Below are 9,825 nucleotides of genomic sequence, written 5' to 3' on the forward strand. Positions count from 1 at the left end.
TTTACTGCACCAAATTCCAATTTACATGGAAGAAGCATCTCAATCCCTGCCATTAGAGCAAACAATTTTGAGCTAAAGCCTCAATTAGTTTCTCTGATGCAACAGAATTGCAAGTTTCATGGATTTCCATCAGAAGATCCTTTTCAATTCTTAACTAAATTCTTGCAAATCTGTGATACTGTTAAGACCAATGGGGTTGATCCCAAGGTCTATAGGCTTATGCTTTTCCCGTTTTCTGTAAGAGACAGAGCTAGAATATGGTTCGACTCTCAACCTAAAGATAGCCTGTACTCTTGGGATAAGCTGGTCACAGCTTTCTTAGCCATGTTCTTTCCTCCTCAAAAGCTTAGCAAGCTTAGAGTGGATATTCAAACCTTCAAACGGAAAGAAGGTGAATCCCTCTATGAAGCTTGGGAGAGATATAAGCAACTGACCAAAAAGTGTCCTTCTGACATGCTTTCAGAATGGACCATCCTGGATATATTCTATGATGGTCTGTCTGAATTATCAAAGACGTCATTGGACCATTCTGCAGGTGGATCCATTCACCTAAAAAAAATGCCTACAGAAGCTCAGGAACTCATTGACATGGTTGCAAATAACCAGTTTATGTACACTTCTGAAAGAAATCCTGTGAGTAATGTGACGCCTCAGAGGAATGGAGTTCTTGAAATTGATACTCTGAATGCCATATTGGCTCAGAATAAAATATTGACTCAGCAAGTCAATATGATTTTTCAGAGTCTGAATGGATTGCAAGCTGCATCCAACAGTACTCAAGAGGCATCTTCTGAAGAAGAAGCTTATGATCCTGAGAACCCTGCAATAGCACAGGTGAATTACATGGGGAAACCCTATGGAAATACCTATAATCCCTCATGGAGAAATCATCCAAATTTCTCATGGAAGGATCAACAAAAGCCTCAACAAGGCTTTAATAATGGTGGAAGAAACAGGTTTAGCAATAGCAAGCCTTTTCCATCATCCACTCAGCAACAGACAAAGAATTCTAAGCAGAATCCATCTAGCTTAGCAAATATAGTCTCTGATCTATCTAAGGCCACTTTAAGTTTCATGAATGAAACAAGGTCCTCCATTAGAAATTTGGAGGCACAAGTGGGCCAGCTGAGTAAAAGAGTCACTGAAACCCCCCTAGTACTCTCCCAAGCAATACAGAAGAGAATCCAAAAAGAGAGTGCAAGGCCATTACCTTACTTGGTATGGCCAAACCCAAAGAGGAGGAGGACGTGAATCCTAGTGAGGAAGACTTCCTGGGACGTTCACTGACCAATAAGGAGTTTCCCTTTGAGGAACCAAAGGAATCTGAGGCTCATTTAGAGACCATAAAGATTCCATTGAACCTCCTTTTACCATTCATGAGCTCTGATGACTATTCATCTTCTGAAGAAGATGAAGACATTGCTGAAGAGCAAGTTGCTCAATATTTAGGAGCAATCATGAAGCTGAATGCCAAATTATTTGGTAATGAGACTTGGGAGGATGAACCTCCATTGCTCATCAAGGAACTAAATGCCTTGGTTCAGCAAACTCTACCTCAAAAGAAACAGGATCCTGGTAAATTCCTAATTTCCTGTAACATAGGCACCATGACCTTTGAGAAGGCTCTGTGTGACCTGGGGTCAGGAATAAACTTAATGCCACTCTCTGTAATGGAGAAACTTAGGATCTTTGAGGTGCAAGCTGCCAGAATCTCATTAGAGATGGCAGACAACTCAAGAAAATAGGCTTATGGACTAATAGAGGACGTGCTAGTAAATGTTGAAGGCCTTTACATCCCTGCTGATTTCATAATCCTAGACACTGGGAAGGATGAGGATGAATCCATCATCCTTGGAAGACCCTTCCTAGCCACAGCAAGAGCTATGATTGATGTGGACAGAGGAGAATTGGTCCTTCAACTTAATGAGGACAACCTTGTGTTTAAAACTCAAGGATCTCCTTCTGTAACCATGGAGAGTAAGCATGAAAAGCTTCTCTCACTACAGAGTCAACCAAAGCCCCACAGTCAAACTCTAAGTTTGGTGTTGGGAGGCCACAACAAACTCTAAGTTTGGTGTTGAACCCCCACATTCAAATTCTAAGTTTGGTATTGGGAGGTTCCAACAATGCTCTGAACATCTGTGAGGCTCCATGAGAGCTCACTGTCAAGCTATTGACTTTAAAGAAGCACTTGTTGGGAGGCAATCCAATGTTATTTAATTATATCTATTTATTTTCTATTGTTATTTTATGTTTTTTTTAGGTTGATGATCATGTGGAGTCACAAAAACTACTGAAAAATCAAAAACAGAATGAAAAATAGCATTAAAAATAGCTCACCCTGGAAGAAGAGCTTACTAGCGTTTAAACGCCAGTAAGAAGCATCAAACTGGCGTTTAACGCCAAAAAGAAGCATCAAGCTGGCGTTAAACGCCAGAAACAAGCACCAGACTGGCGTTTAACACCAGAACAGAGCATGGAAGTGGCGTTAAACGATAGAAACAGGCTACATTTGGGCGTTTAACGCCAAAAACAGGCAGCAGTCTGGCGTTAAACGCCAGTATTGCATACAAAGGGCATTTTGCACGCCTAATTGGAGCAGGGATGTTAAGTCCTTGACCCCACTGGATCTGTGGACCCCACAGGATCACCACCTACCCCACCTCTTCTTCTCTCCTCTTCACACATTTTCATAACTCTCTTCCCCAAATACCCTTCACCAATCACCTCCATACCTCTTCCCCAAATACCCTTAACCACTCGCATCCATCCACTCTTCCCCATAAACCCCACCTACCTCCAAATTTCAAATTCTTTTCCCTCCCAAACCCAACCCTAATGGCCGAAACCTACCCTTCCCCCCACCCCTATATAAACCCCTCAACACTACTCCATTTTCACACATTACAACCACCACTTCTCCCCCTTGGCCGAATACACTCTCTCCCTCCATCTCCTCCATTTTCTTCTTCTTCTACTACTTTCTTTCTTCTTTTGCTCGAGGACAAGCAAACCTTTTAAGTTTGGTGTGGAAAAAGCATTGCTTTTTGTTTTTCCATAACCATTTATGGCACCTAAGGCCGGAGAAACCTCTAGAAAGAGGAAAGGGAAGACAAAAGCTTCCACCTCCAAGTCATGGGAGATGGAGAGATTCATCTCAAGGGTCCATAGCTCAGTAGCAGAGCATTTGACTACACAACAAGAGAGCCCACTCATGGATCTCAACAAGAGCATGAGGAATTCCCTCAGCAAGAAATCCCTGAGATACCTCAAGGGATACATTTTCCTCCACACAACTATTGGGAGCAATTAAGGATAAGAGCACCAAAATCACTAGGGATGAAGCAACAAAGGCAAGGAAGAGACATAGAGGAGCTCAAGAGCACCATTGGTTCTTCAAGAAGAGGAAGACGCCACCCTCACTAAGGTGGACTCGTTCCTTAATCTCTTTGTTCTTATTTTCCTGTTTTTTGGTTTTTGAGCCTTATATTTTATTTATGTTTGTGTCTTTACTATATGATTATTAGTGTTTAAGTGTCTATGTCTTAAAGCTATGAATGTCCTATGAATCCATCACCTCTCTTAAATGAAAAATGCTTTTAATCACAAAAGAACAAGAAGTACATGATTTCGATTTCATCCTTGAAACTAGTTTAATTATTTTGATGTGGTGACAATACTTTTTGTTTTCTGAATGAATGCTTGAACAGTGCATATGTCTTTTGAATTTGTTGTTTATGAATGTTAAAATTGTTGGCTCTTGAAAGAATGATGAAAAAGGAGAAATGTTATTTGATGATCTGAAAAATCATAAAAATGATTCTTGAAGCAAGAAAAAGCAATGAATAGAGAAAAGCTTGCGAAAAAAAAAGAAAAGAAAATTGGTGAAAAAAAATATAAAAGAAAGAAAAAGAAAAAAAAGCAAACAGAAAAAGCCAAGAGCTCTTTAAACCAAAAGGCAAGAGCAAAAAGCCAGTAACCCTTTAAACCAAAAGGCAAGGGTAACAAGGCTTTGAGCATCAGTGGATAGGAGGTCCCAAAGGAATAAAATCCTGGCCTAAGTGGCTAAACCAAGCTGTCCCTAACCATGTGCTTGAGGCGTGAAGGTGTCACAATCTGAAAAGCTGGCCAAAAGCTTGAGACTGAGCGGTTAAAGTCGAGGTCCAAAGCAAAAACAGAGTGTGCTTAAGAACCATGGAAAACTCTAATTGGGTACTTTAGCAAAGCTGAGTCACAATCTGAAAAGGTTCACCCAATTATGTGTCTGTGGCAATTATGTATCCGGTGGTAATACTGGAAAACAAAGTGCTTAGGGCCACGGCCAAGACTCATAAAGTAGTTGTGTTCAAGAATCAACATACTGAACTAGGAGAATCAATAACACTATCTAAATTCTGAGTTCCTATAGATGCCAATCATTCTGAACTTTAAAAGATAAAGTGAGATGCCAAAACTGTTCAGAGGCAAAAAGCTACTAGTCCCACTCATCTAATTGGAGCTAAGTTTCATTGATATTTTAGAATTTATAGTATATTCTCTTCTTTTTATCCTATTTGATTTTCAGTTACTTGGGGACAAGCAACAATTTAAGTTTGGTGTTGTGATGAGCGGATAATTTATACGCTTTTTGGCATTGTTTTTACATATTTTTAGTATGATTTAGTTAGTTTTTAATATATTTTTATTATTTTTTAAATAAAAATCATATTTCTGGACTTTACTATGAGTTTGTGTATTTTTCTGTGATTTCAAGTAATTTCTGGCTGAAATTGAGGGACTTGAGCAAAAATCAGATTCAGAGGATGAAGAAGGACTGCAGATGCTGTTGGATTCTGACCTCCCTAAACTAAAAGTGGATTTTCTGGAGCTACAGAAGTCCAAATGGCGCGCTCTCAATTGCGTTGGAAAGTAGACATCTAGGGATTTCCAGCAATATATAATAGTCTATTCTTTTTCCAAGTTTAGATGATGCAAACTGGCGTTCAACGCCAGCTTTCTGCCCTATTCTCGCGTTAAACGCCAGAAACAAGTTGCAAAGCAGAGTTAAACGCCAGAAACAAGTTACAAACTGGCGTTCAACTCCAAGAAAGACCTCTACACGTGAAAGCTTCAATGCTCAGCCCAAGCACATACCAAGTGGGTCCGGAAGTGGATTTCTGCATCATTTACTCATTTCTGTAAACCCTAGTTACTAGTTTAGTATAAAAACTACTTTTAGTGATTTATTTCTCATCTCTGGAACACATTATGTAACTTTTATGTTCTAAGACCTCCATGGGAGGCTGGCCACTCGGCCATGTCTACCCTATTTTCACATGTATTTTCAACGATAGAGTTTCTACACACCATAGATTAAGGTGTGGAGCTCTACTGTTCCTCATGAATTAATGCAAAGTACTATTGTTTTTCTATTCAATTCGAGCCTATTTCTTCTCTAAGATATTCATTCGCACACAAGAACATGATGAATGTGATGATTATGTGACGCTCATCATCATTCTCACTTATGAACGCGTGCCTGACAAACACTTCCGTTCTACATGCAAACAAGCTTGAATGCATATCTCTTAGCCTCCTGATCTTCGATCAGAGTCTTCGTGGTATAGGCTAGAATTATTGGCGGCCATTCTTGAGATCCGGAAAGTCTAAACCTTGTCTGTGGTATTCCGAGTAGGATCTGGGAAGGGATGGCTGTGACGAGCTTCAAACTCGCGAGTGCTGGGCGTAGTGACAGACGCAAAAAGATTACTGAATCCTATTCCAGTAGGATCGAGAACCGACAGATGATTAGCCATGCGGTGACAGCGCATTTTGGACCATTTTCACTGAGAGGACGGGAAGTAGCCATTGACAACGGTGATGCCCTACATAAAGCTTGCCATGGAAAGGAGTAGGAATGATTGGATGAAGACAGTAGGAAGCAGAGGTTCAGGAGGAACAAAAGCATCTCTATACGCTTATCTGAAATTCTCACCAATGAATTACATAAGTATTTCTATCCTATTTTATATTTTAATTATATTTTTAATTATCAACTTACCATAACCATTTGAAATCCGCCTGAATGAGATTTACAAGGTGACCATAACTTGCTTCAAGCCGACAATCTCCGTGGGATCGACCCTTACTCACGTAAGGTTTATTACTTGGACGACCTAGTGCACTTGTTGGTTAGTTATGCGAAGTTGTGACAAAGAACTAAAATTATGAACGTGCGTATTAAGTTTTTGACGCTGTTACCAAGGAATTAATGATCACGATTTTGCATACCAGGTATGTTATACTTTTTATGAAAAATGTGAAAAAGAGTTGGGCGCATGTTCATACATTCAATGTCTTAAGCATATGCATTGATCTCTCATATATAGTACCCACCACAAGAATAAAAGAAAAAGAAAAAAAACAAATAGAAAAAATATATAATAATAAAAAGAAAAAAATAATAAAAAGAAAAAAAGAAAAAGAAAATAAGGTAGCAATAAAAAGGGAACAAAATACCCCAAAGCAAGTGGTGATAGCAATGCATATGTATTGTATTCAAATTTTAGTCCACTTGACCAAATACAATCCTACCTTCACCCTAACCCCATTACAACCCTTGGAAAGACCTCTTGATATGCGTATTCATGCATTAAACATATGTTGATTGTTAGAAGAAGAGCAAGCCTTAGAAAGCAAGATTATTAGAGAATTAGTGGATCGACCCTATACACTTGAGCGACTAGAGCGGATAAACATCCGGTGAGGGTTCGATGCTCAATTTCTTGTTCCCGGCTTTCATGAGCTTTCTTCTTGCAAGTCTATCTGCAGTTTATTTTGAGATTTGAATTAGTAGAATTCATGAGTTATCATACTATCTTATCCCTACTTGCTTATATATGTTCTTGGAGATTGATTTATTTTTAACCAAGTATATCGAAACATATAGTTGCATTCATATAGATAGGTTGCATTTTATGTTGCATTTAATAATTCGTACCATCCCTCTTCATCCCTTTTTAGCTTCTCTTGAGCTTAGCATGAGGACATGCTATTGTTTAAGTGTGGGGAGGTTGATAAACCCCATTTTTAGGGTTTATCTTGTGCTTAATTTAGTAGATTTTGTCAACTATTCTCACACTTATTCATACAATTTGCATGGTTTTAAGATTCCTTTCCAATTTTATGCTATGAATGAAAACATGCTTCCAAGGCCTTAAAATCACTAAATTTTAATCCTCTCTTATTACCATTCGATGACGTGATATGTTTGTTAAGTGATTTCAGAGATTATAGGGCAGGAATGGCCTAGAGGATGGAAAGGAAGAATGCAAAAGTGGAAAGAACACAAGAAAATGAAGATTTGAAAAGCTAATACTGATGCGCATGCATGGGCGACGCGTGCGTGTGATCATGCCATACTCCAAGCTACCCGTACGCGTGACATGACGCCTACGCGTGACCAATGCATCTTCAAGGCGACGCGTACGCGTGGCTGACACATACGCATGACGAGTGGCACGTGCCTCATTTAAGAGAAATCGCTCGGGCGATTTCTGAGCTGACTTTTGGCCCAGTTTCGAGCCCAACACGCAGATAAGAGGCTGGGAGTGAAGGAGGATAGGGGGATCACCATTCATACACACTTTAGTTTTAGTTTAGATGTAGTTCTCTAGAGAGAGGGGGGCTCTCTCCTCTCTCTAGATTAGGGTTCTTAGTTTTACTCCTTTTTAGATCTAGATCTCTTTCTCCTTCAATTTAGTCTTCCTTTACTTTTATTTGTTTTAGTACGTTACTTCTCTTGTTAATTCTTTTATTTTGTTAATTTTAGTTCATGCACCTTTTGTTGATTTCAATTTTCCTTTAATGCAATCATTTGTTTTCATGTCTTTTTGATGTTTGCCTTAATTTCTATTGTTGGTTTCTTACTTTGATTAGTTGTAGCCTCCTTTAATTCTTGCAATTGATGATGTTTACTTTTATTGCACTCTAGGTGTTTGTTAAATTGTTTTCACTAGTTTTAGAGTAGTTTTCTTTACTCTTGACCTAGGCTAAGGGAATTGGGTGACCTTGAGTCATTGGGTCTCATTGAATTGGTGATTTGAGAACCCTATGTATTCAATTTGATAACTATTGACTCTAGCCTACTACTAAGTCAATTAGTAGCTAGGTTAGGACTTATGGATTAATGTTGATCAAGCTTATTTGACGTACTTAATGTATTGAGGTAGACATTATACTTACTTCAAGCATAGGAGTAGACTAAATGGGTTGGTCCCTCATAATTATCAATGTATGGTTTGTAGATAAGGATGGTGATCTCAAATCCCATGCCTAGCCAAAAGTTCTTTCCCTTTCTTTTATTAATTCTTGTCATTTACTTTCTTGTTATTATATTTTCTTGTCAATTACAAATCGAACCCCCTTGTTCTTCATAGCCAATTATTGAGCACTTCATTGCAATTCATTGTGAGACAACCCGATGTTTGAATACTTCGGTTAATTTTCATTGGGGTTTGAACTTGTGACAACCAATATTAAAATTTGATAGAGAGTTATTAGCTGGTTTGGAACTATGCTTACAACGAAGTTCTTTTTTTTCTATTGAGAATTTCTAAGCCGACAATAATTCTTGTATCAACAACCTACGGACAGAAGTTCGCCCACCGACCAGGTTCACACTGTCAAGTGTTAGAGGGTTAGCGAACAAGGCGATGGACATTTTCAAGAAGAAGGGGTCATAGGTTTAGATGAACTTTGTTTCCTTCATTATTGTATTTCTTGTTTTATCTTTTAGCTTAGACGAACTCTGTTTCCTTCATCGTTGTACTTCTTGTTTTATCTTTCAGTTTAGACGAACTTTGCTTCCTTCATCGTTGTATTTCTTGTTTTAGTTTTTAGTTTGGACGAACTTTGAATGCATTAACTTAAAATTACATAGATATCGAAATCCATAATTAAATTACATTAACTGAAAATAACTACATTGAAATTCACATTGAAATTCAGAATTGAAATGCAATTACTCAAATTAAAAATACATAGATATTATAAATACCACGAGGCCCCACTGTCACCAAACCCACTTAGTCCAGCATGTTAAGGACATCTAATTTCCGCAAAGACGCCGCACCTGGAGACCATGCATTTCCCGTGAATCCATCTCATTCAGATAGCGAGTCGATTTAGGATGACCTTTTAACATTCTTCGCAAGGCCGAATTCGCGACCAAAGTCGCTCCCGTGTAATCAGGCTATGTCTCCGTATAGCCCAACGGGATAGATTCCTCTCTGTAGACCTTCTGAATTTGTGACATCTTGTATACATCGCTGACATATATCTGCCAATCCAGTCGCTGGTTAGCACAGCACGCAATAACATGACGACATGAAAGTTGCTCCACCTGAAAATGCCCAAGTCGCTCCTCCATCACGCAAGATCAACAACCAACACTTTTTCACTAGGCATTTCACGTACCTCAAACACCTTGTTTCTTCTATCAAACCGATTCACAATGATGTTACCTGCGCGCTGCATGTTTGCCTCTATCCGCTGAGTGGCAAACTCAGAGAAAGTTGCTCCAGAACGCTTACGATGGTAAGCCTCAGTACTCTTCTACGTAAACAACTCGTTCAACTGATAATATGTTTCTCGGACTAGCGCCAATACTGGAAGATTTCGAGTACTCTGCAACACTGAATTAATGCACTTGACAAGGTTCGTCGTCATGTGACCCCATCGATGTCCCTTGTCAAATGCCAACACCCACTGGGGACGATCGATGTTGTCGCACCAACGAACATAGGCCTCGCCTCGTTCTTGCAACCTCCTGTAGTCGGCATTGTA

At 39.1% G+C, this 9,825-nt stretch overlaps 1 non-coding gene across 1 annotated transcript; it reads right to left on the reverse strand.

The window, feature by feature from the left end:
* Positions 1-351: 351 nt before the first annotated feature.
* On the reverse strand, positions 352-459 carry LOC112773547 (small nucleolar RNA R71). Its single transcript, XR_003188093.1, has one exon. It is a non-coding gene; the product is annotated as a small nucleolar RNA R71 (small nucleolar RNA).
* Positions 460-9,825: the final 9,366 nt, after the last annotated feature.

The sequence above is a fragment of the Arachis hypogaea genome, chromosome 18 (assembly GCF_003086295.3).
Source record: "Arachis hypogaea cultivar Tifrunner chromosome 18, arahy.Tifrunner.gnm2.J5K5, whole genome shotgun sequence".
Taxonomy (NCBI): Eukaryota; Viridiplantae; Streptophyta; class Magnoliopsida; order Fabales; family Fabaceae; genus Arachis; species Arachis hypogaea.